At 39.6% G+C, this 22604-nt stretch overlaps 1 long non-coding RNA gene across 1 annotated transcript; it reads right to left on the reverse strand.

Moving 5' to 3' along the window:
- Positions 1-2147: 2147 nt before the first annotated feature.
- Positions 2148-16843, reverse strand: LOC137141346 (uncharacterized). Its single transcript, XR_010916594.1, has 3 exons — positions 16802-16843; positions 6819-6989; positions 2148-2279 (listed from the first exon to the last, which is right to left on the reverse strand). It is a non-coding gene; the product is annotated as an uncharacterized lncRNA (long non-coding RNA).
- Between the last annotated feature and the right edge of the window lie 5761 nt (positions 16844-22604).

Raw genomic sequence — 22604 nt, forward strand, 5'->3', positions numbered from 1 at the left:
CTGAACTATGCTCTCATTTTGACTGTGACAAATACATTGCAGCTTATCCTGGATTACTTTAGAACTGTATGCTGTTTGCCTTTTATGCTTCTTCCTCCCCACCCTCTGAATATTGCTTGCCTTTGATTTTGATTCTACAGGTGTCTGTAGAATGTAAGATAAATAACAACAGAGTCAGTTCGTATATTAATACAGTGATACAAATGTTTCCATTTCTCTCATGGAAAGCATGATATAATGTATCCATATGTAGCACTGTGAATAAACGCTTAAAAAGTATCAATTTCCATGATTGGCCACTGAAACAATGTAGCAAAGAATTTCCTCTCACAGCTGGCATTTAAAAGCATTCACCACGCGGGGAGGGGAGTGGGTAGTGAAATCTTTCAAAGGACAAACTTTAAAGGGCTAAACTTTCAAACGGACAAACTGCAAAGGGCTTGCTGGGCAGTTAAAATGCATTCACCATGCGGGGAGAGGGATGGGTGGTGAAATCTTTCAAACCCTTAAAGATACAAACTGCAAAGGGCTTGTTGTGTGTGTGGGGGAGTGGGGGAAGCATAGCTTGGATTTTAAACCCATTCAACGCAGGAAATGAAGATTTAAATCTTCCCGGGACTGTTTTGGGGGAAGGTACTGAAATGGGGCACCATGGGATACAGTCTGGAGGCCAATTAATTCGAATTAAGTCCCATTGCATCCACCCTCACACTAATGTGAATTAACTGATGCGCTTCAGGCACTAATTCACTTGCAGAGGTGGTTTTATTAATTTGATTTTAAAGGCTCCTTAATTCGAATTAGCAATGCACAAGTGTAGATGCAGGAGTAATTAATTTGAATGAAGGGACTTTAATTCGAATTAAGCCACCAGTGTAGACCAGACCATAGCCTATGCAGAATTCCTACCAATAACAATGGAAGCTCCATATGTGGAAGAGGTGCAGAATATGCCATACTATGCAGAACACTGGGACAAATTGTAGCAATATTACAATTCTGTTCAAAATTTCTATAGACATCTGTTCTCCTGCGTTCTTGGTACTAAATCTAGTTTGCTTCTTCTATTCAGGTATGTATACAATATCAAATTTTGCATGCCCCCCGCCACATGAGAATCTGCGATAGGCTAATTTTCCAATGAACATTTCTGTGAATTCAGTTCAAGTTTGCAGCACTCATTTAGATTGCATGTTGATATTGAAAAGTCAGCCAATGGATTCATTCGGTTCAAGGTAGGTATGCCTCAGTGCAATGTCCCTTGTCTGAGCTATACTGAACATTAACACTTCATCGAGGTACACAGGCTGATAATTAAGGGTCTGATCCAAAGCCTACTGAAGAGCTTTCAATGAGTTCAGTGGGCATGAAGATCAGTCCTAACAGGAAGCAGAATAGGAGGATTTTTTTTTTTTTTTTTTTTTAATATATAAAAGGTGATGTTATAGCTTGATCTCACAACTGCAAATCTGCAACAGCAGGAAACAGCAGCTAGCAAATCCTGCTGAATGTCTCCCCTGACCCTCCTAAAGATAAAAGTATTGTCGGTTATACTAAGTCTGCCCTTTTTTATATGCCTCTTCATTTGCTTTTTAAAATAAAAGTTTAATGCGTCACAAAATATTCACCTTCAAACTAGAAACTGTAATCATTACATCAACTTTAGATGTTATTACCATGGTTTTTATTTTTCAACAATTTAAACCACTAAGGTATTTTCACTGTAATCTCTGATGTAAGATTTTGAAATTCTAATCATCCTGGTGCATTTGATTCTCTTTCTACTGAGCTCATAGGATCTTAGTAAAACTTAATTGTTCTCAAGTCAGACATGTCTATGTAACCCATCTTATTAATCCTTAGAGTAGGACTTCAGAAAGTGATTTAAAAGCAATAAAGCACACTTTTCTCAAGTAATTGCTGATTCAGGTTCAAATTGGGAGTTACTACTCTTAACCAGCTATTTCATAGATATGACATAGACATTTTTAAAGTTTATTTCATTCAATACAATTGGAACCATACTTATTCTTCACTTTTTGGGGGGCTGAAAAATGTCAAAGAGACCAAGTAATCAAACAAAATATTATCCTCTTCTTCTGAGACACCTTTATTTAGAATCAAGTGATTTCCGGTCAATTACATTTGTCAGGTCAGTTTATGAATAATACAGTGCTGATTACACATAATCAAAAACTGATGCTTTACACAGACTCATCAGAAAGGCCTTCTTTCAGTTTCAATATCTGGATTATCGTGGACTCAGGAATGAGCCAAATCTGTGGAAAGAGTAAAAGGGACCAGATCACAGTACTCATTTCCTAACTAACAGCTCATTCAAACTATAAAGTTCTGAGTTACTGATTAGATACGTATATACAATGAAAGCTTTGAAAATACTTTTTTTTTTTTTTTTTTTAATTGTACAATTTGACATTGCAAAATTGTCATGATAAACCTGATCTGATTGTTTCCTGATGTCTCTCTTACTATTTGCAAATGATGGCTTGAAACCTGATCTCGGTCATTAATAAGTAAAGGAAACATCACTTTTCCCCCCATTGCTCTTGCACTTATGAACACATCGTACTTGAATGTGCAAAGGAAGATTTTTTTTTTTAATATAATGCCTTTACAATTTCAGTCTGATCGTGTCAGTTGCCTACACTAAATATCCAGTATTTTTCCCTCCTACATATTGTATATAGCATATTATATGTAATGCAGGTAGTGACAATTAGGGGTCAAGTTGCCCAGCACACTCTATTAAACTATTCTGTTTTCAGTTATTTATAACTCTGCCAAAATTAAGCCATGTGGACTGAAGTTTTCCAAGCCAGGTGTCTGCTTCCTGTTGATTCATTTTAATTCATATTTTATTTTTAGTTGCAATAAAGTAGCATGTACCTGAGCTCAGGCTCCCATTTTGATATGCACTATGCAAACTCATAGGAAGTCTTTGGGGAAAAAGTGTCGTTCTGTGCATACATAGAGCCTAGCACAATGAGGCCCAGATCATGACTTGGGCTCCTAGATGCTACCACAAGGATAATAATAAGAACCCCAAAGAGTTTACAATCTAAATAGACAAGACACAGGAGGCCGAGTGGTGGAGTCCTTGCCCGAGTGATTGGCCCCAGATCACATAGTAAGTCAATGGCAGAGCTGGGAAGAAATCCCAGATTCCCTGTGTTCAATCACCCAGCCATTGGTTCATACTGCTTTTCTGAGCTGTATCCCATACTCCTTGCTCAGTGTTTATTCTGCCAACACTGCCAGCGAAACAATGATGAACAGCAGAATTTGAGCCAAAGGCAAGAATATTATTGTTAATGTATCTTGTAAGCAGGAAAGTTGAAGGCAAAGAAGTGGGAGAGAGAGAGGGATGGGCTGATTTTAAGGAACCCACATTTTATTTTGATGTGCTAACACATGCTATGTTTAGCATTTCATGAAGCCAATTCATCCAGGATATGTTAAAAAAAAAAAAAAAAATCTCACACTCATTTTAAACCTCTCCCACACACAGATTCCTTCATATCTCCATCAGGCTCACAATTAAGAAATCAGGTTTTTCTTGACCGCGTTGCAACTGCTACACACAAAGGCTATGTTCAGACTGACGGTGGCAAAAATCGCCGCCAGCAGATCAGTCTTTCTTGACCAATTGAGCGGTCAGTGGGACCTGCTCAATCAATCAGGAAGTCGACTGAGTAAGTCCACCCCCTGAAGTAGCGTAGCGCTGAGCCGACGGGAATGCTGTTCCCGTCGGCTCAGCACAGTGAGAACAGCGCGCAGAAGGGAAGCAGAGCAGTTGACGTCAGTTATGCAAACGACTCTGCGTAGTTTGCATAACTCCCGTTGACTGCTGCCGAATCGCTCGGTAAGTGAGAGCCAGCCCAAAGGAAATGCTCATGTGACGTCTTGCATGGTCAGGGAGATGGTAATGGCTATTGTGTCTCTCTAATTTCTGGGGTCCTGTGGTTCTGAATTTTACCTTTAGCCATCTGATAGTTCAGATAGTCATTTCAGCAGGAGAAAGAAGGGGAGCCACCCCATATATCATGCATTCATTTCTTTATTACTCTGAAGACCAAATTTGAGACCTGGTGGAGCAATTTGAAGTGATTTATATTTTGTTTTGAGATTTGTGTGTCTGCCAAATAGCAACCCAACATTAAAGTGAATGCTACTAATTGGCAGCGGTTTACTAAACTAGTGAATGGAATAATGTACGTCTGCACACGACCAGAGTCAAAATTCAAACCAGGTCCCTCAGGGTCTCTAAGGTTTACCAAATACCCAGAAGATATCCTCACTGTGGCAGCTCCAGTGGGACCGAGATAAAAAAAGTGTCAACTCTTTTATAGAAACACATTAGGCAAGCAAAGAGTTAATCTACAGTTATTCACAGTAATTTTGTTTTCCTGCCCCTTCAACTGTATGAAACTTTAATTTCTCCCTGGATTCAGCTTGTAGAGGTTCATCTATTTCATAAAGAAGAGTCTTGTCTGATGGGTTTTTAAGCTTTAAGAAATATTTTTTAGCACAGATCACTTTATATAATGTTTTAAAAAACATTTAGCTAAGTGTATAAACAGCAATATCCACTAGCGTACCTACACTTGTAGCATAGTTTAAAAAGGTCCAGCCAAATAGCATTGCTCATAAAGCTGATGCTGCTAAGTCAACCATGAGAGAGGGTTTCAAAGACAAATGTAGGAAACAGTCTGAAAATACCAAAAACTCACTTTAAAAAAAAAAAAAAAGAAAGAAAAGCAAATACAAAAGAATCTCATTTTTGCTCAGGCTCCAAAATTTACTTAATTTTTAGTGTAGGAAAACTTCTTTTTAACTGCACGCTCATGCAGTTTTAATTAGAAAATTTTGAAAAACATGACAATCATGCTGCTGAAAATCAGCCAGTTTTGATTTACAAGTCTGCAAAGGATTACTTGGTAGCAATCAGGATGAACTGCAATGCTTAATAAGCCCAGAGGTCTGTCATATGGCAAAAACACAAGCAAATGGTGCAATAATTGTCCTTGATTGAATGAGTTTGAGGATTTTCACAGAGGTAAGCCAAAAAAGAGTTGATGGTACCTAGCCTTTTGACTATGTCATACAGTAGGTAATACATACTTGAAGTCCTTATGCATTGTGCTTCCTTATTAAACAAACATTGTTTTCCCACCTATGAGATCTGGAACAATCACTTTAGGACAGAATCATCTAGTTTGCAGATACCTGATTTGTCTTCATTTATAAGATCTACGGAAGCATAAAAATGTCTTGTATAACATCCCATAAAGTGCTATTTTTATTTCAGACAAAATTGAATTTTGAGTCTGGAAATGTTGGAAAGTCTAGGGCCACAAAGAAGGGTATTTTCTTAAGCATCTTATTTACCACATTGTTTGCCTGGTGAGTGAGCTTTTATTTTACTATATAAACAAACACTACCACTGACTGCCAAGGACAGTTTGAACCCTGCAAGCATTTCTGGCAGCTCAACAAAAGTTGTGCAAAAAATTAAAAACTGTAAACCAGCTGACTGGAAACACTACTGCATGGATACCACACAGCGTAGTTTAAACTTAGATGGCTCATCTTTCAAACAGCACCAAAATAAATACCTCCATTACACTTTCAGCATACTAGAAGTTAACTAGAACAGGATGTGATTTCACTTTGAAAAATCAAATTTAGATCAGTGGTTTGGATCAGGATCCCATTTTATTTGAATCTAAAAATTTCATGAGGATGTTTTTTCAGATCAACAACATTTTCTTCATATCTAGGGAGGTATACATTTCTTAAAAGAGGCCATTGCATACATCAGCAAACAGTTAGAGGGCCCTTGACATTGATAAGATGGCCAAGGCAATTGCCTATTTTGAGCACACAAATATACATTTGCTTTAGTGCAAATTTTGCAAGTTCTGCCTAAGTACCCTTTATAAATAATTTAGTTGTGCATGAATCTCTTAAGATATTTTCTTTTTTTTCCCTCAGTATGAATTTCCTAGTTTCAGGATTTACTGGATACACCAAAATTAAACCATTATCAGTCTACAGAGAGATTAAGCTTCAGTGTATTAATAGGAGAGTGAATGTGTATTATACTCTCTAGGGTGTGGTAGAGCAGTAATTTTGAAGGAGTTTGATGACAGCAAGCATGAAAATGAAATTTTATCAGAAAAGGGTTACAGTAGTGCAAATTCAAAGAGGACACACCTCTCTGGTGGTGTGACCAGAATCTAACCTTCACAAGATAGCAGTTCCTATTCCCTATGGCTGAGGGGATCTGAATGCCAGATTGAAAGACACAGAAGGTTGGAAATACAGAGCTGGGGCATTCACCCAGCTTTGTGTCATGCACAAACTTAATGTATACGTAGATGCTAGATTTACTCTAAAAGAATCTTACAGTGAACAATATCACATTTTAAATGGTAGTAGCAGCAGTGCTTCCCCAGGCAACGTGGGCATTCATTCCTGGCTAAGAATATCTGGATGTGTAAATTGTAATGACAACTCACATGGAATAGTTACACACATGCTTCACTTTATCCAGGTCTTAGTCAAAAGAATATTATTTCAGTTCTGATTAAGATGCCTTATGTCGTTTCCCCACTATGTATATTTTAAAATTAAATACTGTATGATATTTTCTCTACATAGGTCACTTTTCAGAGAAAGATAATATCCGCCAAGTTTAATTTAGGAGCAATAAATTATGGCACTTAAGATAAATACTGGAAAAAATATTTAAGACACCTAGTATATTTATCCACTTGATATTTTTGTCTACATACACTAAAGTTCTGGTTCAAGGTCATAGATATCAAACAAAATCACGACTCCAACTTCCATTTGATTCATCCATTTTCCTCCGGGGACTTTGTCCACCTTGCTCTGTGATGAACTCCATAGGGAAACCACTAATATTCCCAGAGTAAAGTTGTCCTTTGTAATAGCTATTCCACCTGAGGGGAGAACATTATAAATATTAACTAGGATATTTTCAGTTAGCCCTGGTTTTTAGTCAAGAGGGAAATAGAATTCTTTACTTTAATTTTTAAAAAAATTTTCTTCTGGCTTTCATGAAAAATACAACTACGATTGCTTCCCAGTATCAAGGGAATCAGAGCAACCATAGTTGCCTCAAACATGGATTTAAAAACATCCATTGGACAATAGATTTTTAAAGGCCAGAAGGAACCATTTTGAATATCTAACCTGACTTCCTGCATAACAGAGGCCACAGAACCTCACCAAGTGATTTTAGTCAGATATCCTTCCAATCTTGACTCGGGTATGCTGAAGAATTTTCACCTTTTCCCATACAGGAAAGATACCAATCATTTGATGATTTTTGCAAATACTAGAAAGGGAATAAAATGGCCATCACAAAGGAACTGGCAAAAATGCCACAGAGCTTTGCATTCTCTCCTTCTGCAATTGCTTGATCAGAGTTAGTTTCATCCCATTTTCCTTCTGGCTTTCTCCCTCTGATTTTTCTACCAGTCTCATTCCAGTATCTTCTAAGTATATACACTGGTGCCATATTCATACCCCAACCTTTTCAAAGACCTTGTGAGGCATTTAGCCAAGTGACTTTCATTAAGATTCATGACAATTGTATGGATAAATCCTGTCTCACTGCCTTCAAAAGGTCATACAGTTTTTGCAGATTCTGCTGCTGCACTGCCATTCCTTTGGCTGTGCAGAATTAGCAAGCCTGGAAATACGTTTTACTATTTTCCCTCTGTGGCAAGAACAAGTAGCCAGACTTGCCATGTGGGGGTTCTGCAAAGGTAGGTGTTCCACTACAAGCTGCAAATGATAGTGCAGCCCTGAAGCTACAGCTGCTCCTGAGGACCCAGTCTACAGAAGTCAATGGTTAGTGGATGTGCATAATGGTAGATCCCGTCTGACTGGCTTGTGTCTCCTTGGCGCACCCCTGCTTGCTGTTCTTCCTACCCCAGAACATGTTGCAGAGATACCCCATGAGCAGCTAGTGTAAAACACCTGGTCAGAATCCAAAAGCACCCCAACCTCTTGGTGAACATTCACGGTGGTGCAGGTAGCACCCTCTCCCTCCACAGAGGAGGCAGATGGATTTGCTTCCCTCATAATGTATCTAAAAAGGCACAGCGGACAGTAGGACATCAAAGCTCCTGCTACTGATGAGTTAGTAAATTACTGTACTAATATGGATTGATACCCTCTAAGTCTTATGACTGACCTGTGGTTGAGGAACATCTGGTCCAACAGAAAGATGAATAAGCTTACTACATCTGTACAGAGTAAATTTAGTGGCTACAATGTAACTTAGCAATCAATACTACAGAAGTATGGTGTGTGGGAAAAATAATGGTGATTGTCGGGTTTTTTTGTTGTTTAAGAACACTCTGGGTTTGAGGATGTCTCAGCACATATTATATGGTGCAGGGTTTTTCAGTCCTGGAGTGTCACCAGCTGTAAAATGTTATGATAAAGGATAATGCTGGTCCCATTTAAATCAATGGCAAAATGCTCTCACTTCAAGCGCTCAGGCACTAGTTTTGTATTTGATTATTTCATCCTCTACTAGCTATCCCACAGAAATGTTAGAAGTCCTACCATCAAGAGCTAGAGGAAGTTTTCCTCTACCTCAGTTATTAGTAAACTACAGTTTACAATCCAAGGGTTATGGATTCAATCTCTTCTGATGTCTACATGTGTGTAGCACAAGGATTAACCACATAGCTTGTGTTTATTTATCAGAGAGCAGTTTTGTTATGATTATCAGAAGTTGCTAAGAATTCATCTATTGTGTTGGCCTTGTTTTGCCTTTCATTTAGTATGGTATATTTATCTGGAGAGCAGCAGTTGTAGAATGTGAGTGCCTTCTTATTCTTTTCATAGGGAAGAAAAACACTGCAACCTGTGTTGCAAAATTGTGATTGGCTCCTGTAGCCAACAGATTCAACTAATGGTATATATTGCCCTTTATAATTCAGGCCTGATCTTGAATAACCTTCCATCATTAGAGTTGGTCTTGCATGGCCATTCTTTTCAGTCCTGAGACTCCTACTACAGCTGGTCCCTCTGTTAACAACCCTTTTGTGGAACTTCTTCCCTAAGGCTGTCCATTAGTCTTCCTCTTTGGTTATCCTTCTATTGCATCTTGAACCTGTTTTTCATATTCTCTCTTTTTTTTGGATTACTTCTCTTCCCTTCAGGGTTTTTTCTCCCCCTCCCTCCCCCACCCAGGTGGGAGGGGGTGGGAAGAGTAACTGCTTCTTCTGGTGCAGAGTGATTAGAGCTACTTTAATGTTTGTACAGCATCCTCCCACATGTTTACAATAGATGAATGATTTCTAAAGCACCCCTCCACACTAAATTCTCTATCCAGTTTACTTTTAGGAATTAGAATAGAAAATAGGAGTTTCAAGAATCTGCCCCCCAACGCCTAATAACAGACGTATATTTAGTTGTAATGCTCATGTAATGCTCCTTCCTTTATGAAAACACAACTGAACCTTAAGATTGGAGGAAGGATCTAATTAATGTACTGTCTATCAGTTCCAGTTGCAATGTGCATTTTATTCTATGACTTTGCATTTTCTATGCTGCGATATATTTATGGCTAGAAAAATAAAAAGTGATTTAAAATTATTAGTCCTGAAATGCAAAGATACACAGGAAAGGAGCCCACTACATTCACCAGACATGAAGAGGCAACAGGGGAATATAAAATTGTTGCTCAGAGGAAAGGGGCCATCAGTTTTGCAATTTTAAAATTGATATGTTTTACAGGTTGAAATTCATAATGGGGATGCATGTAAATGAACTTAATCTCCATCCAGAAAAAGAACACAACCTATTTAAGTATTTGGTGTTATACTGCCTCTACTTGTATTTAATTTAAGTAATTAAAATAATGTTATCCCTCTTTACTGGAGCAGCTAACCAATATTTGGGGGTTTGAAGGGTTTTTTTCCTGTTGGAGAAGAAATTGATGGAGTGAGAATTTCCTCGACATGCCTATTTACAAAGACTGTGCACTAAGTTCTGTTTCCTTGAAGATGGTAGGAATCAAACAGCAAGACAGTTTCCTTGCACACAATTCCAAGCCTCTTTCCAGCCAGCACTCTACCTAAAGCCCTCTCTCTTAGCTTTCTCTCAGGGTCATGCTACAAGTGTACTTTTAACGTGGAAGACAATGATCTTGAACTGCTTATGGGTCAATGTCCTAATAGATAAAAATACCACATGGGGTATTAGTTGGTGTCTGTGGAAGACCATCAAATCACAGTAGGAAACAGCATGACCATCTTCTCCTGCACCCATCATGTGTAGAAAAAACTGACCATGGGAGACTTCAATAGAGTGACATGAGGGATGTCTCATGCTGCCAGTACCAAAAACATCATAGGACCTGCTAAACATTATAGATGACAATTTTGTAACTCACATAATGTTGCAACCAACACTGGGGGATTCTTTATTAGACCTTGTCCTAACAGATAAAGAGGAACTGATTACAGAACTAAAAAATTAGTGGTAGCTTGGGTACAAGTGATCATGATGTGATCACATTTATAATGTGTAAGCAGAATAATGTCTAGACCAGGTCTTTTTAAATATATATATATATATATAAGACACACACACAGCATGTTAAAGGGTCTAGTTTCACAAAGGTAAAAACAATTTTTAGCCAAGTTGGCTTGGAAGAAGAACGTAATCAGAAGAATGTGAATGATAATTGGGAATCATTAAAGAACATTTTACCAGGTGCCCCAAAAGCTACAGAAAGGAAGACAGCTGTATGGTTAAAAAGTGACCTTGTTTGAACAGGATGTGAAGGCAGCTAATAAGAAAATTACATAACAAATGAAAGAAAGGGAAAGTTTGATAGTAATTAATACAAATCAGAAGCTAGAAACTGTAGAAAATTGATAAGAGAACCAAAGGGACACAAGGAAAAATATATGGCCAGCAGAATTATGCACAGTAAGGAGTTTTTATAATATATTAGCAACAAAAAGAATCCTGACAATGATAGGACAATCCCAGACAATGGTCCATTACTAGATGGAAATTATAAACTCATCAATAATGCAGAAAATAGAAGTATTGACTATGTGTTTCTGTTCTGTATTTAGGAAAAAAACAGATGTAACCTCAGCATATAACACTCTTTCCATTCCACTAGTATTTCTGTAGGTTGTAGAATAGAAACTGCTAAAGACAGATGTTTTCAAATCAGCAAGTCCAGATAACTTGCATCCAAGACCCATTAGGTGAGACCACCTGTTGCATTTGGCACAAGCTGGAGTTTCACTGTCCTTGACAAGCACCTTAAGGTAGCTCAAGTATTTGTGTAAACATATTCCTGGTCCAAATTCTTGGAGCCAGCCAAGTTCCATTTAGCTCAGGAGCCAGGCAGTAGAGGGAAGATAGCTGACCATTCATAGGAAAGGTAGCATTAAGGCATATCATTCAGTAGGTTTCTAGGATAGGGAGTGGGAACTTCACTACCCACTGCCCATGTTAAAAAAAAAAGAAGAAATCAGTTACACCTGGTGAAGGGGAGTGTCAAAAATAAGATGACGGTGACATCTGTGGAAATGTTTCTGCAAAGTAATGAAATAAACCAATGTTGCTACATTATAAATTGCTCCCACTAAATATTTAGTCTTCAGCAAACATTTTTCAGTTTGCCTTTCCTGGCTCACTATTGTATCATATTACAAATGTGTCTACGTCCAGATGCAGCTTTTGTAAAATGGCTCACAACAATGCTGAACAAGGAGAGGAACATATTTACTTATGTGGCTGATTAATATATACCTTCAAATTACTGACCTTCAACAGATCACTTTCAGATCAAATCCTCCTTACCCTAATAATCACTTCTATTACTCTGAATTTATTGTAGCTATTCCACAGAGTTCCAGTAGCATACTAATTATAGCTGCCTAAACCTATACATTTTCCCCTCTCATAACAGTTCTGAAAATCTGTCACAATATAGAGATCAGATCAGTGGCACATTATCTTTTCCTTCTGAAGGCAGACTAATTTTCCTGCATCTTTTTGCACCCTATGAAACACAGTCAGCCCCACTCTCTATTTGTATGCACCTTTACAGCAGATCAGCTGATAAGAACTGTCTTCTGTCCAGTCATCTTCCTGCCTGGTCCACATTTCACATAATTGCTGTCCTCAGTCTCTCTCGTTAATTCAGGGTTTGATCTAACTCCCATTAGAGTTAGTGCAAATCGTTATACTGGGTCACATCCTCAGTCAGCTGGGCTGTCATGTCAGCTATTCCTTTCTAGATTTGCAATTAGTATCTGTCACCTAGGTTTGGTCCACCCTAGGAACTTATGTTGATATAACAACATTGCTCAGGAGTGTGGAAAGTCTACATCCCTGAGCGACAGTTACACCAACCTAACCCTGGTGTAGACAGTGCTATGTTGTTGTGAGGTCTTCTCTAATGAAGATAGCTATCATCTCTTGGGAAGGTGGTGTACCTACCCTGACCAGAGAAACCCTCCCATCATCATAGGTAGCATCTTCACTAAGCACTACAGCTGCAGTGCTTTGAGTATAGACAGCCCCTTTAGTTTGTCTCCTGTACTGGATAAATCACTAAAAAAAAAAGTCTATTAGCACCCTAAATGAAGCTTCACTTTGTCTCTGTTGCTCCTTCCTTTCCACTGTCTCTCACATTTCCACAAAAAAAGCTCAGATGGTGAACAGAAAAAAAAAAAAAAAAAAAAAAAAACCAGAGGAGAATCATCACTGAACATTAGGGAGATCAGTAGGTTAGGAAACAGCAATTAGCAGAAAAACAAAGGCATGGAAGCATTTGAGAATTTTGTGCCATTTACCCTGAGGGCTGAAACTAGTGACTCACTATTAAAAAAAAACATTTTTCTTCTTCTCAAGACAATATGCAAAAGTATGACTTATAAGGGAAAAAATCAGAAATACAAATTCTATCAAATGATACAAAGGTGCAAATATGGTATAATGAACTACACTTCATATATCTTAGAAAGGTAGTGAGTTTATATTAACATGTGGATTCTACCACAGACTTTGTATCAGTTAAGTTTTCCACATAATATATCCTTAAAAATGTTGATTATATCCAGAACCCCTGGTTCCTCTTCTTACCAGAGGGTAATGAGCACATTAGATCTGAAATTAGCACTAGGACGACTTTCAGTGAGCCAGTTACCACTCCTTGACCTATACCCCCATCCCCAACATAGGTTGGAACAGCCTGGAGGATGCTTTAACTCATGCCCCATGTTATGGTTCTTAAAGGATCAAATGTTAACAGGGGATAACACTCTACATTTGCTCCAAACTCGTCCATAGCACTGACCGCTGTGGGAGAAGAAGGGTCAGAAACTGCTCTGATTGCCCTAGGCCTGCTGGAGAGTCCCCTGTTCCAGGGAGCCACCTGGCCCGAAGGGAGTTCTCTGCCACCTGAGGATTCCCCCAGCAGGATTTGCCTGCTTTAAAGACCAGTAGAGCTGCACTACACAGCCGGAGTGCTCTTAGGAAGAGGGGCCTAAGCCCCTACTAAACTTGGAGGATCAGCTTCAAATCTGGTTTAAGTGGATGCAGCTTCATGAATTGCAATGACATTGTACCTGCTTACACTAGTTTTGAATTTGGCCCTGGGGGTGCTTTCTGAACATCAAATCAATTGTCTCGTTCACCAAGCTAAATAGTGCACCTTGATGTTTTCATTTCTATGGAAAATATAGGATTTTCCAAAGTTAGGGCATTTGAAATAATGTTTTGCTTAAATATGCCATATTTTCTGACTCAGTGACCGTTTCCAAGGGAATGTGTAGGGATGCTGTTAGGAGGCAGGTAATACTTAGAAGAGCTCAGTTCTGCCTTTAGGTATGTGCATGTAACTCCCTTTGACTAGTCAAAATTGCAAACCATTATCTGAAAGCAAAATTCATTAAGCCCTTAGTGTCCAGTGAAAGGTTCTTTTAATATGTGCTGAATTTCCTTTGTTCTTCCCAGCAAGTGCTATGTCAGTACAGGAATGCTAGGACCAAATTCTGCTGTCAACTGAACCTGTGAAAACCCAGAATAAATCCCCTACTTTCAGTAGAGATACTATGCTGCAGTGTAAATGTGAACTGAATTTGACCCTTTGTTTATGTTCAGTTATCCTTGTTATGATAATAGCAGTATTATGATCACCACTCAGTCTTATTTTGAATAATTTTATTGGTGGTCTGGTGTTTGTTGTCTATAAAAAGGGGGCTGCATCTCACGTAGTGTGCACTAAGTCAGTTCAGGGCTTCCGTTCCCAACTGTACATTGTAAAATTCAGACACTTCACTGACCAGTCTTTTTTAATAGACACTAGATGTGCAGAATTAAATAGCATATACTACCCTGAAGCTGTTTCTTTACCATCTGGTAATGAGTATCATTTACACCACATTAAACCATGACATCTGGAAATGAAAAACCGGTCTGATAAGATCACACACACAACTAAGACAAACTGGCTTTTAATCACCCTTTCTAACTTTCACAAAAGTTGCTGATATTAGGAAATGTTTGTTAACAAATTTTAATTGTGGAGGAGTAAAAAGATCTAAATGTTTACCTTCAATTTATGATGAAAATGTTTAAAATAATATAGAAAGGATGGGGAAGCCCATGGAGCCTTCTTCAGAAACAATTGAAACAGAAACAGGAAAGGGAGTGATAAAAAAAAATGAGGAAAAGATGTGTTGTGCTGATTTAAGGCTTTATCAACTGTTATTTATTGTACCCCACAGTTAAAACCTCAAACACTTCAGTTCTTTTTCATGTTTTCTTACTTGGACCCTGATCCTCAATAATTCCACAGGGGCCCTAATCCTTAGGTATGGCCAATCTGGGCTCAGCATAGGACTAGAGTGGGGGATGGGGCTAAAAAGGTGGTGGGTAAAGGTTACCCTAGCACTCCTCCGATCCTGGGATTAGCACTAAAGTTGGTCAAAAACCCCCAGACTTTTGTGGGAAATTTAAGTATTTCAAATTTGTTTTCCTTTTAAATTTCAATAAAAGGGTGTCACACTGGCTGGATAAGGGGCGCCCTTGAGGTGTACTCTGATTACTCCTTTCTACACCAGTCTTGCGTTGGGGGTGTCATGCTGGCTGGATGGGGGTTGGGGCATTTAGTATATTGTTTGACATCAGTATGTCAAAATCATAGTAATTAATGTAAGATATGCCATGTCGGGTATTGTTAGAAAGGCTATAAAGTGTTAAGTAAGATGATGTTTATGTGTTATATGTGTAATGGAAGTTATGGATATATTTGATATATCTGTATTTCAAATTGTGCTGTCTGGGTCACACCCCAGACAGAATGGCTGCAGAACAAAAGCCTGCTTGATGGCCCATGAAGAAATTGATAGGTACAAGGGACCCAGGGGAAGAAGCCAGGGATATACCTGATGAGTCACCAGGACTTGCTCATGTGACTCTGGACTCCATTTTGGATTCTGTGAAATTCCATAAGCAGCATGGCAAGTGCCAGAGGACATAAAAAGGCAGAGGCCTGGGATCCATCTTGTCTTCAATCCTGTTCAGCTTCAGCCACCTATCTACCGCTGGATCAAGTCATCTGCAACTGAAGCAGACTGAGATATCAGAGGGACTATACAAGCCTGTAAACTCCACAATCCTTCTAGAAACATGATATATATGGACTTTTCAATCATTTGTATGTATCTGATTACTTTAATCCTTTAACATTTCTCTTGTAGTTTGTTTGTTTCTTTCTTTTATAATAAACCTTTAGTTACTAGAGGATTGGCTGGCAGCGTGGTATTTTGGGTAAGATCCAAACTTATATTGATCTGGTTCCGTGGCTGACCCTTTGGGGTCAGGAGGAACCTTTTTGGTAAAGAGCATAGAGTTTAAATAACTGGTCTCTTTACTAGACCTAGTGTCTGATTGGGGGCTGGAGACTGAAATGCAGTAAAGGGGGCTGTGTGTACTGGCTTCTTGATAAGCCATCTGGGGAATCAGAAGCACAGTTTGTAGCTGGTTGGGAAGTCTGATCCACCGGTGTTAGATCTGCTCTCCTTTTGCAGCCTGCCCTGACCTTGGCATTTTCAGGTGGCTACCCTAGGCACAGAAAGGTCAAAGGGTATTTAGAAGTTTCCAGTGAAATTGCAGTTTCAAAGTTATTTTGAGCTTATGTTTGCATTCTACTAATGGCATATCAGTAGTAGACAAGACAACAAGACTACATCAATGAGAGAAAGTTACACACATGCTTAAAACTTAATGGGATTAGGCCTCTGTATCATAAGCTATTTAGGATAGAAACCGCTAAATTTGTATAGTCTCTAGCGCAACTGAATTCCAGGCCTGGTTCACTCTTTCGGCTTACTATCTGCCTTGTAGAGTCATCTGATGCCCAGTATTTTATCACCAACAAATGTAATTACTATTGTACAACAATAACTGTCATACATTTTATGAGTCACAGATGTATAACCACTCAGGATGAAAAACTCTCAATAGAAAGAGCCACGTAGTTGCAGACAGTCATTACTGCTTTTCTATTACCATCCAGACAGTCATTACCTCTTTTCAAATTATTAGAAATTCTGTACATTTTTCAGTCAATGTCTATTCCTTCCCGGGCTTCACTACTTTTCCCTGAGCTCTTTCTTCAGCGTCTATCACTCACCACCCAGGATTGCCAGCCTCATAACTTCTTCCTCCTCAAGAACAGCTATAGGCTACTTACCTCTATAGCCCCAGACAAACCTCCCTTCTCCATGAAGTAGCTACATACTGCTTTCTTACAGCTTCTCTACTACCAGCTTCCTGCCTGTATAAACTCAGCCCATTTGGCTCCCCCTCAGCACTTCAGCTGGGCTCCCTCATTCACTCAGAGGATTACTTAAGCCACTTGATTCCCCTCAGCTGTGGCCTGTCTAGTTAATTGGCCCCCTTCTGACTCTATATTAACCTCTTAAGGGCCAGTGTGGAGTGAACTCCTCATCACCATTCTCATCTCACTACCTTAAGGGTGACTTATGCAGGGCTAGATTGTAACTTTTCAATTTGTCCAGAGCAAGGGATGGTGCATAGATACAGTGCCCCAAGAGCAAACTAGAGAATGAATTGTGACTTAGAGCATGCCCTTTTACTCATAAATTAGCAGTCTCTGCTCTGTACCACCAATATGAATTTATACCACCTTCAGTATTTAAGGTGTTCAAGTGGGGAATTTAGCCAATACTTAATACACAACACAACTGTTGTCTCAAGAGCAAGAGTTCTTCTCTAATGTATTATTAGGTGCCAATAGCTCCCTTTTGTTGTTAGACAACCCAAGATGATTGGCACCAAACTGAAAGTGTGTGGGGGTTGGTGATTTTATTCAACATGTATTGGGGCTGGGCACAATGCTCTTTAGGGATAGTGTGCACAGATTGACTGGTAGCAACCTTAGACCACCCTCACTCCTCCTATACAGTGAACTGTTGAGTTCAACAGATATCTCCTTTACAACAGGCAGGAAATGCACACTTGCCCGGAATATGGGAACTACTTCTTTTGCCTACTTGTGTAGCCAACACAGCTTTTTCATACCTACACATCTGGTACTCCAGTATTTGGCCAATAGTTAATAGAACTGATTCTGAATTACTGAAGTCAATGGGAGTTTTACCATTGACATCAATAGGAGCTGTAGCAAGGAATGAAGTGAGCATTCAGCTTTTCTTATTGGAGTAAATTATATATGCTAAATGATTCTATTAAACACAAAAAGCTATTGACTCCTGATTACACATCTAATATTAGAGTTTCCTCATAACCACCTCCAAAATAGTCTATCCCAAATACCAAGTTTTATTAACAATGAAATCTGATTTCACTGAATGATCAAAGATGACATAGTCACTGTGTGGCTTTACACACAGCTGTTAACATTATTTAAAAGCAGAAATGCTTCCCCTGCTTGGAAAAAAAAGTTCATTGCTGAGACCTGTTTGCCAATAGGTTTTCAAATATGCCCCTTAAAAAGAGGGCAAGATTAGCTTTTTACAAGATGCATTTTTGCACAGGGTTACTAGAACAATTGGGAAAGGGGGCTTATAACTAAATCATAAATCTTTCTGAAAGGGAGTTTGTTCGCAACTGCCTTTAGTAATCCCTGCTTCTAAAGAATCACAGCAGAAGGAAGTTTTCAGAAGCTTACTCTCTGGCATGCAGGCTATAGTGTAAAGCTGAGTAATTAATTCGTAATGATTTGTAGTTAGCCTCTTGTTTCTGGTCATGACAATGTTCTTGAGCATATCACAGTTTCCTCAAGTGCAGTTGCTATTTGAATTTAGTTGAGAAATATTTTAAAACATGTTTTGCTGAGTCATAGAATGAGTCTCAAAAGTAACACTTGGAGCTGTGTTGTTATTATTCTATTAATCTTGCAGAGGCACCCCACACCTGAAGTCGTATTGTGGCTGATCCTGTGTGTCTTCACTGGGGAACAGGATGGTGGAATGATCCACCTCTCCAGTGTGGGCTACACATACCAAGGGTAGCTGAACAAGAGAGTGGGAGGAGGACATAACTCTCCGCTAGCATCTCCGTATGCCTGATGTGACACAGCAGCATTCTTCCCATCAGCTATCTCCTACTGCTGGTTGCTCTGGGTCTGCAGTGGTCTGCCTCGTTCAGGGACTTGGCCCACCGGCTAGGTGACTTTAAAATCTCTCCCCTACCAGGGTAGTCAACAAACAAAAAACAAGAGGAATTAATGCAAATAAACTGAGTTCACAAGTAAGAGAGGGAAACGGTTCCCTCCCAGGGTACATCAACATCTGATCTTCCCTTGCTCCAGGGTAGCTGGGTAGTTCCTATCTTAAGGATCTGAGTGCTGAAGGTCTGTTCTCCTTTCTGGTCTGCCATCACCTGAGCTGGGGCTTGCCCTCTTAAGCTCCTACCTCCAGTCCTTGTAGGAATAAAATTGTAATTGTAACCCTGCAGCTTAATTCATAGCTTTTAATTGTAATTGTAACCCTGTAGATTAATTCATATCTTTTAATTCATACCCTTATTTGTGTCAACCTCTATATGGTTATTATTGATATCATGTAACATTTGAACTTCTCTCAGTCATACTCCATATTGTGAATGTAAAACCCCATTTTGACCTATGTACTCCATCTTGTGTAAAAACCCCATTTTGACCCTATGTACTCCATCTTGTGTCAAACCCTTTCTAAACCTTTAGATGAATAAGATAGTTATCTGAACAAGGTATGAATGGAGGGTGTATGTGTGTGTGAGTCAGACCCAAACTGCCAGCTTGTCCTGATGAAGTTGTCCTGATGAAGTGTGAAGTCCATCCTAGGCTGAAGAGTGTGAACATAGCCCCAAAAAGCAAAGAAGGATCCACCCCAGAAAAACTTAATCAAACTTAATCAAAGACATCAAAGAACAAGCTGAAAGTCACGTCTGCTATTGTACCAGCAATCAAGGGTCACAGAGAAGCGACGTGACACAGCAGAACTGAAAAACCTATAAAAGACTGGGTGAGATTTCAAGGCTTTGGGGGGAAAAACAGCGTTCTACATATCATCTAAAGAAGAGCGTCGGTGCGTGCCCGACAAGGACCCTGCTCTCCTCGTGCCCAGCTTCCCTGGCCAGGTAGCTGCCACGAGCCACGAACTCCAGCAACGAACCCTAGCTACGATCTCAAGCCACAATCAGGACTGGTAGCTATATATAACTATAGAACGCTTTCTGGTATGTTTGGGCGCGTGTGTGTGTGTGTGTGTGTGTGTGTGTATGTGTAGGTTTAAGTTAGTTATTATTTTAGTTTCTGTCAATAAATGCAGCATACTGCCTTTTCCCCTTGAAAAAGTCCCGAGTGCTTAATTTTGCACAACATTATTGGTGGAGAATGCGAAGGGGGGGGGAAAGTGAGAGAGATTGAGAGTGAGTGAAGTATTGCTGCAGTTATAAAAGTATAAGATAAGCGCTTGATACTTGGTGTGCCACCACCGGTTGTAGGGATAGCCGGAGTTAGAGCCAGGTTTAGAATACCTGCTCTATTGAGAAATAACTATTTAATATTTGGTGTGTTACCACCGGTTGTAGAATAGCGGGAATTAAAGCCTGGTTTAGTATACCAGCTTTATTGAAAAATTTATTGCCACTGGGCAGAAAGTTGTGAAATAAAATATTGGTTTACACACCACCGGTTGTAGAATAGCCGGATTTAGGACCAGGTTTAGGATCCCGGTTCTATTGAGAGCATTATATTTAGTGATAGCACTATGTTTAAGCGTAGGCAAACCCCTAAGGACTCTTCTAAAGAAGAGATCCAAAAATTAAACTTTGTCAAAGAAATAACCCCGTTCCACACTACTTTAGAAAAATTTGGACACAGTCCCTGGACTCAGCAAGTTTTGTCTGATGTCCATACTATAGCTGATCTGGAGGATAAATTGGCTCAATACCTCCTAGTATATAAACCCACAAGTCCCACAAAAAAAGATGCAGCAGCAATCTGGCTTTTATGGGAAGCCTGTAATGATGCCTACATTCGCCTGACTGATTTTCAGGAAGATATTTCTTCCCTCCAAAAAGAAGTCCAGAAATCTGGCCAGGAAACTGAAAAATGGAAAGCCTTGGCTGCAGGCTTACAGAACCAATTGGAAATTCTTAAAGATATGTTGAGAGAATCTAGAACTCAAGGAAAAGAGAAAAATAACCTCTCAGAGGAAAATGAGCATTTAGAAAAAGAAACCTCAAATTGTTTGAGTGTTACAAGTAGCAGTGTATCTGCTGGGGGGAAGTAATCCCCAGAGTACTGTCTGTGGAGGAGGCAGAAAGTACTGTTCAACTTATGCTGGTGAAAGATTTATCAGTTGTGGGTCTGGATTCAACTGAGATCCAGGAAGGAAAGGTTCCTAAGCCCGTGTCTGTTGAGGGCAATAGCTTGCCCATGGGGAAAGCCACCCCGGTCTCCAAAAGTTTGGCTGGGAACAGCCATATGGACTGGGACAAAAAGGGGGAAATTTCAAATAGTTGGAAGGTTAAGAATAGCAGTTTGTCTGCAGAGAGAGAGTTTAGCTCCAATCATCTGTCTAAAGAGCAGACAGGGTGTGCTTCTCAGTTTATGCAAGTTAAGGGGGTGCCAGTGGTATCAGATCTGGTCCTGGACTTAACAGAAACCCAGAAAGAGTCTGTTGGGGATCAGGGAAATGTTTCTTTGGAGCAGGCCCTGGATGAAAAGGATAGGGGAGGAATTTCTGTGAAAAATGATTTGTTGCCTAAAACTGCTCCTGAAGGAATAAAACCTCCTGCTGGCTTTTGCAAGCAGTTTTCTGCAACTAAAGGGTGTGAAAGTGAATTGATTAAGCCAGCTCAGGATGAGTCATTGCCTGTAGCAAGCAACAGCTTAGATGTTGGGAAAAGTGGTTCAGTTTCTAACTGCCAAAGTTTTCCAAATGTGGATGGATTCACTGACTCTGTTATAAAAAAGTCCAGTTTGGATACCTTGGAAAAGGTTCCAGATGGGGTGAAGATTATTAGAAAGCTTAAACAGCCCTGTAACAAAGTGGCTGTGCTTAATCATTATAGTGGGGAAACAATGGTGTTGGAACCTGAATGTCTCCAGGCTGTTAGCTCTGTAGGTGAACAGATAGTGCCTCAGTTTCAGAAAAAAGACTGGGCACCTAAAGCTACACAGCAGAACAGATGTGCTGTTGATCTCTGGGAAAAACAGGGGGTGGCAGACAAACTCTCCCCTCTGAATGCTTTGGATGTATCTTGTAGTCTCTTAATGGACTCAGGTACATCTGATGCTATGTGGAGTCAGAGATTAGCAATGGAAGAACATGAGAACCCTGTTTATGAGATGCTAGTGAAAATGGTTGATATCTCTTTAAAACCTAGTCCAGTCTGGAAAGGGATAGCAGTTAAGCATCTGGGAACTAGTGAACTAACTAGTGGGGGTGTTGATGCATACTACCTGCCTGACAGGGGGGGAAAAGATCCACCCATAGCTGTTTACAAGAAGAATTCCTCTCGGGTGTGGCCAGCTGAAAGTAAGTTGGGTGTGCCTGGATGGCTCTGCATTGGAGCCACATGTGGAATGAATCTGTTAGGGCTCAACAAAAAAATGTTTCTTTGGAGGGGGCCAGAGTGGGGGCCCAAAGCCTAGTCTGAGCAGTAGGGTGATGTAAAGGTAACAGAACAACCAGTGGTGAAGTATGTGTCACCATTGAGCTAACTAAACTATTATAACTGTAAAAAAAAAAAAAAAAAAAAAAAAAAAACAAAAAAAAATTTTTACCTCCATGATGAACCTTGCAAGGAAAAAGCCTGTTTTAGCTAAACATGATTTTGCTAATGATATGTGTGACATTGTTAAGTCTTGTAGTTAGTTTGTTGTTAGTGCGAGAAATGTAAAAATGTGCTGTGTGCCTGATATTATGTAAAAGCCTTGAAACATGTTAAAAACTGAAGAGGGAAAGTTCTTATGATGCACCCCTTTCTGCATCAGTTTTGCGTGGTGGGGTGTCACGCTG

Source organism: Emydura macquarii, unplaced genomic scaffold, assembly GCF_026122565.2.
Source record: "Emydura macquarii macquarii isolate MOO-44397 ecotype Brisbane River unplaced genomic scaffold, CSIRO-AGI_Emac_v2 contig_3044, whole genome shotgun sequence".
Classification (NCBI taxonomy): domain Eukaryota; kingdom Metazoa; phylum Chordata; order Testudines; family Chelidae; genus Emydura; species Emydura macquarii.